Raw genomic sequence first — 7260 nt, 5'->3', positions numbered from 1 at the left:
AACATAATAATCATACACATAATTAAATCAAAATAGTACTAGTAAAAGATAAAACTTGATTCACCCAACAAGTTGAAGTCCCAGCATGTTGCGACAGATAAAACTTGATTCACAAATGAACTTTAACGTCTATGAGAGTTACCTTGCCGGAAACCCGATATTATCCATACCCTCTATCTATAGATGCTTTAAGATGACGCGTTGTGACAGGGACACGACGGTAACTCGGTTGGTATCTGAAGAAACACTAATAGACCCCGGGCAGATTACGGATAATCTGGGGGTTAAGTAGATGTTTCCCACGAGGGGTTGGGTCCGGCAAAGATGGTTGTTCTTCAGATGACCTGCAAAACAGACACCGTGAGCTCGTCACTGAGAAGGGGGGGTACCTCCTTGTGACCACCCTCCGGCGTGAGAATCAGACTAGATTGCTCTTGAATATAAGTGTATATTAAGAGAAATGACTAGAGCAGATATGATGGTATGAGATGAGATGATATCGTTCCAAGGTGTTGGAGTATTTACAGCCGAAGGTAGGTTTCCAAGCAGGTACACAAACTGTGTGCTACGCACGTGCCATGCTGGTGGTTGGTGGGTAGGCAGCGGCTGATAGTGACCAGGCCGGCTGTGTACTATTCCTTTCCCACCAACTGCAGGCTATGCACGCGCTACGACAGGGGTTGATGAGTAGGCAGTGGCTGATAGTGACAGGGGTTGGTGAGTAGGCAGCGGCTGATAGTGACCAGGCCGGCTGTGTACTATTCCTTTATCACAGTAAGCTGTCGCAGCTTTGGTCAGATCTTTTGTCCATACCTTGGCAGGTACAGTACAAAAGATCCTCCAGTAATGTACGGACTGGCTCATTTGGGCGGGAGTATTCCCGGCTTGCTCATTCCCTCTTCAGGTGACATTACTGAATTATTTGAGAGTTAGTGCCTTGTGCGTGTAGCCTTGCTGTGCGGGTAGCCTTCCCTGATGGCTAGTATCCGTAGCTGCGGGAACAGGCGGAGTACGTCGACCATTGGGAGGCGTTTCCTGCGGGAGCAGCTTGCGTACTGCGCGTAAGGACGTCGCGTCTCTGAGCATGGTTAGTCCTGCGGATCCAGTTGGTCTTTGCGCAGACGTCTCTTAAGGAGTCTTGCGAGTTCAACTGCGCAGACGTCCCTCTTCGAGGTGAGTCTTGCGGGTCGGACTGCGCAGACGTCCCTGTTTAAGGTGAGTCTTGCGTGTCCAACCGCGCAGACGTCCCTGTTGAAGGTGAGTCTTGCGGGTCCAACTGGGCTCTGCTGGGACCTACCTCTTCAGTATCGAGTTGGTTCGTTACGACACCATCAAATTAAAGGTTTTGTGAATAAAGTTGAAATTCTAAAATTCATGTGTCAAAAATGTAAATATATGAAACCTAGATAGCTAAAGTTTGAAGACTGAAAATTTAAAATTTGTTTTTAAAGTTTTGGTGGCCAAGTAATATGTTATTGCTTGGGTTGTAAGTAATATTCAAATTATTGCAACATTGTATCGCGAGAGCTACCAAATTTAAACACATTGATTTAATAAATAAAAAAATCTTAACATATTAAAATAAAATAAAACCGTACATCATTTACCATATTTATCATCCAAAGGGTTAAAAGTTTAACCGTCTCCAAACAGATACAATTACCTTGACATTAATATTATTCCTCCACCACCATCTTTCTTGATCTTCACCTTCATATTCTTTGTCACTGAAGGCATGAATTAGGGGTGTGTTTTTTAGCCGTACCCAAATAATGAACCCAAACCGAAGCGACCCGATACCTGAATAACCTGACTTGAATTCATCCGAACCAATTAAACTCCTAACCCGAACCCGAGATAAAATATTTGGGCCGGTATTTGGGTTGAAATACCCAAATTCGGGTTGACCCGAATAACTCGAAGTATAATACGTTGATGCATGTATCCCTAATTTTTATAGGGTAGTTTGTTTAGCATTGAAGTAACAGAGTGACCTTATGTAATCTTATTCGGTTGTTCTCTAAACTCCAATTAATATTTGGATCTATCACATTGTATCCCAATGTATTAGTTATCATAAAGCATGTTGAGAATTTGTGTTCAATTCAAAAACTTAAATATTATAGTATTTAAACCAAAATATTGAGCATGTTTTTTCAATCTACACAAGTATCGATCCATACCCGGGCTCAACAGTAAGGGTGCCAATGGTTGGGCCCACAGAAGTAAGTACCCTTCCATCATGAGGAGAGAGTAACAATAAGTCGAGGTCGAGTCGCGTATTGGTAATCTTAATCAATACCAGTGGTGAATCGTGTGCCATACGCGCCCCAATACCCGCCGGGTATCAGTAATCGGGCATACCTGTAGCCGTAGGTATCGGATTTACGCGTTAGTTTGTTAAAAATACTTGTTGAGAAGTACATTATTTTACCATCATAACTATTGTATAATTTTTATTTTTATATCAACATCCTAAATTAAAATATAATTATAACTTTTATATAATTTTATGTATATACTTCACAATATACAAAATGTAATAATATTAATATAATATTTAGATATGCCATAAGTTAAGTTTTCACATAATGGGCCTACTAATATGAAGGATTAAGGGAAGCTATGAATAAAAATCAAAATTTTCGGGTTTATGGGTTGAATTAGTAGGTATGTGATTTTGGGTAATCGAGTCGGGTATTATTTAATCTTATACCCGTCTTATATTCGCTAAAAATTTTTAAATTAATCACATACCCGTCAGGTTTCAAGTATACCCCCATATGTTTTGGGACATGTTGGGCTCGAGTTTTTTTTTTCCGTCCCTAATCATGGTAGTTATTTCAAATCCAAAATAAATAAATACAAAAGGTTCACTTTTTACAGAAGTGCTTGTAACATAATATACAAATTTTGAAAAAGTGTGAGGATACTTGTCCTGGTTTGAAAAGAATAATATCTAATTTTATAACATTATACTAATTATAATATGAACTCTTTTGTGTTTACTACAAATAATCTATCTTTCAAATAAGTATAACCATCATAACTTAATTTAAATGCATGTACTCAAAATTTCTGACATGTTTTGGTCTGGTCATGCTGTCTTAGATTACCAGAAGCATAGGAGATGCATACTTGAAGAGGCCAGAATTTGCACTTGGCGAGGATTTCCCGCGGTTCCACCTTCCTCAGTCTCTCGTGAGGGCCGCTATAGGAGACCAGCCGGCATTGTACAGTAGAGTGTTGACAGCGGCTGACAGGTTTGTTGTGTTTGCCTCGGATGGATTGTTTGAACATTTGACGAACGCAGAAGTCGTTAAGCTTGTGCACAGATATCCCAGAGCAGTAAGTTTTTATTTTATTTCATGCTGCAATTAGTTCAACCATTTATGCTTAATTGTGTGACATTAACCCGTTTGGTTCGGTTTAAACACGCCAAACTTTTTGGCACGGGTCAAGTTTTAACATTTTTTGTCAACTTTTTTTTTAAAAGGAAATAATTAGTGTGTTAAATATGTCAAGTTTTAACATTTTTTGGCACGGGTCATTAGTAATTTGGTTAAAACTGTCACGTGTAGTAAGTTTGGTACGAGTCGGGTCAATTTGTTTGACCCGAACACTTTTCTATTCAAATATTTAATTTACAGTTAGTTAATGTTTTAAATATTTTTACAGAAGTTATATTGTTTCAGTAATAATCTTTTGGGCCAGTTGACCCGTTTTCATCTTGTAACTTTACCTGTTTGAGATATATATACATATATAACCCGAAACGACCCGTTTAACACCTTGTTTGTGCAGGGTATCGCATGAAGGCTGATTAAATCAGCAGTAAAGAAGCTGGTCGGAAAAGAAAGATGAGGTACCAGAGAGTGAAGAGAACAGGTCCAGGGGCTAGGCGTCCTATCCATGATGATATAACAGTGGTTGTCGTTTTCTTTGACCAGCTGCAAGCGAATGCACAAGTCGCTGAGGTGTCAAGGCGTGCCTTTTCTCAAGCAACCACGGTATCGAGATTTAACACACTGTGAGGGGCTGCGTTTGATGGCATGAACATAAAACACTTGAGAGTTTTGTTTAATTTTGTTTAGTTTGATATTGGGATTTGGTACATTGTAAGTAAGTGGCTGGCTGTTTTCAACATTGGATTGATATGTTTTACTTTTGATGACATGAATATAATAATAAAACAATGCGTTTTGGGATGTATCTCTCATATTCTTTTCATATTCATACTCTTAACAATGTATATCTTTTTATGTACCAACTTATTAATTAGGGGTGAGCATGAGCATAAACCAGGTAAAACCCACGAAATCCGACCGGGATCATACCCGGTTATTTTTCTATAGGGTCGGTTCCGGGTCTAAAGAATACCATTAGATAGGTCCGGTCGGATCTCGCGAGTCTAACCATTTACTTTTTACATAAATCGGTTAGGACACGCGAGATTCGTGAAACCAGCGTGACTCGAAACAATTAGAGCCAACTATTTACACTAGAGTTGGTCCCGCTAAACGGGTCCAAATCGGATCAAGCGGGTATGACCCCGTTTGCACACCCCTAAACTTGATTATGCTAAATAACTACAATATAGAAATATATGATTATATTATACGACAGCAACCGTTATGCCATCATGAACAGCACGCCTAAGACACGCCATCCTTTTCACTTGATGGTACCTCTTCTTATTTTTCCGTAATTAATGTATAAATTTCACATAATATGATTATTATTATGTACTGTTACATGTAAAAGAAAACAAGAATCAAGTACTTCAATCTGGTGGGAATATATTTAGGAAGCATAGGAGTAATATTAGGGATATCCGATTTTTTTGAACTTTAATTTAATTGAATTAGTTTAAATTTTAATTTACAAAATAAACCTTCAACTTCCTGATTAATTACATTTATGCCCTGATTAGTTTACAAATTAATGGCTAAAGGAGTTCTTAAAGAAACCTAGCCCATGTATACGAGTTATGCGTAATCTGTTATTATACTCTTATGTGCATGTATATATCACAATAGTTGACACGGCTGTAAACTAACCAAAGTGAACCGGACGAGACTTTGTTTGTGTTCGTCTGTTAAGCTTTTGTTAGAAAATGGAGGGTTGCATGAACATTTTACCGAATAAATTTCGTTTGAATTAAGCTTGTTCTTGTTCGTCCATGTCATTTCTTTAATTTTTTAAATGAACGGTAATGGACACTAGCGGACACTAACGGACATAAAAACATATTGGACACATATTAATTTGAGAATTATAATCACTAAATCAACTTAAAATCATCCAAAAATCTGAAAGCTAGTATAAAGAAAAAAAACTTAACATAGCAATCATAAACATAATTAAATCAAAATAGTACCAGTAAAATATATATATATGTAAACGAACGTAACCGTACAAACATAAACGAATGTAACTGTACCGTAAACGAACGAACATCCACGAACATACTTTAATGGATGCAAACTTCGCTTGTGTTCGTTTGTTAAGCTTACCGAAAAAAATTATTTGTTCATGTTCGTTTGTTTATTAAATTGACGAACATAAACAAACATTTCCCAAACGGTTCATCGGACGTCTCTGTTTGTTTACAGTCTTAATAGTCAAATTTTTAATGTAGTTGCACAAGGATCTAAAACTCAATAAGTTAAAGACCTCGCGCGTTGTGAACGATAAAATTTGATTCACATATGAACTTTAATGCCTACGAAAGTTACCTCGCCGGAAAACCTGATATAATCCATACCCTTTCTCTATAGATGCTTTAAGCTGACGCGTTGTGACAGCCTGAGGGCACGACGGTAACTCGGTTGGTATCGAGTTGGTTTGCTACGACACTATCAAATTAAAAGTTTTGTGAATAAAGTTGAAATTCTAAAATTCATGTGTCAAAAAAGTAAATATGTGAAACCTAGATAGGTAAAGTTTGAAGATTGAAAATGTAAAATTTGTTTTTAAAAGTTTTGGTGGAATCATTGCAACATTATATCACGAGAGCTACCAAATTTAAACACATTAATTTAATAAGAAAATCTTAACATAATAAAATAAAATAAAACCGTAATATCATTTTACCATATTTATCATTCAAAGGGTTAAAAAGTTTAACCACCTCCAAACAATTACCTTAACATTAATATTATTCTTTCACCGGGTAAAGTTAAAATACAAAGGGAGACAAAAATGAGAAGCGTAAGAAAGTTTTGTGACCACACAAAAAACCTTTTAAAAATAAATTAAAAAAAAACATAAAAAAACATAATTCAAAATATAAATATAAAACGAAGAATATTAAAAAACTAAAATGTTTCCGCCAACATTCCCGTTAAAAAAATACAAAAAAAATGTGACGAAATGACACAATGCTGAGATAAAGACACAATGACGAAAATGAATAAAAGACACAATTATAACTAAAAAAAGACACAATAGATCGTAAAATATAACACAACGCCGAACAAAATACAGCACAATGTTAAGTAATATAACACAATATAAACAAAAAAGACACAATAATTGACGAAAATAAACACAAAACACAATAATAAATAAAAATAGACAACTTTTTCACTTACCATTGTGTTTTTTTATGAGAACGAGAAAGACGGTAGAAACATTTTTGTGTTTTTACCTTTTTTATATCGTTTTAGTAATAATCTTTTGGGCCAGTTGACCCATTTTCATGTTGTAACTTTACATGTTTGAGATATATATACATATATAACCCGAAACGACCCGTTTAACACCTTGTTTGTGCAGGGTACTGCACGAAGGCTGATTGAATCCGCAGTAACTGAAGCTGGTCGGAAAAGAAAGACGAGGTACCAGCAGGTGAAGAGAATAGGTAAAGGGCTTAGGCGTCCTATTCACGATGATATAACAGTGGTTGTCGTTTTCTTTGACCAGCTGCAAGCGAATGCACAAGTCGCTGAGTTGTCAATGCGTGGTTTTTCTCAAGCAACCACGGCATCGAGATTTAACACTCCGTAAGTGAAGGGCTGCATGGCATAGCTTGATGGCATGAACATAAAACACTTTAAGAGTTTAGTTTTGTTTGGGATGTGTTTCATAATGGGATTTAATACATTGTAAGTGGATTGATATGTGTTTGATTACATGAATTGTAAAGCAATGAGTTTGACAATGGGATTCTTTTAGGTTCCGCTTTTTTTTGGTTGGTTATATGTTTCAAAAAAGCGACTGTATCACTAACAATTCTACAGTTTCATAATATAAAAA

The 7260-nt window shown here is 36.5% G+C and overlaps 1 pseudogene; it reads left to right on the top strand.

The window, feature by feature from the left end:
- Positions 1 to 2207: 2207 nt before the first annotated feature.
- On the top strand, positions 2208 to 7011 carry LOC143562567 (putative protein phosphatase 2C 68 pseudogene; annotated as a pseudogene).
- The last annotated feature ends 249 nt before the right edge of the window (positions 7012 to 7260 follow it).

The sequence above is a fragment of the Bidens hawaiensis genome, unplaced genomic scaffold, assembly GCF_021521415.1.
Source record: "Bidens hawaiensis isolate Kalapana, Puna unplaced genomic scaffold, B.hawaiensis_p1.1 tig00021034_1, whole genome shotgun sequence".
Classification (NCBI taxonomy): Eukaryota; Viridiplantae; Streptophyta; class Magnoliopsida; order Asterales; family Asteraceae; genus Bidens; species Bidens hawaiensis.
Note: the sequence above shows the minus strand (reverse complement) of the source record. Positions and strands in the feature narration are given on the sequence as shown.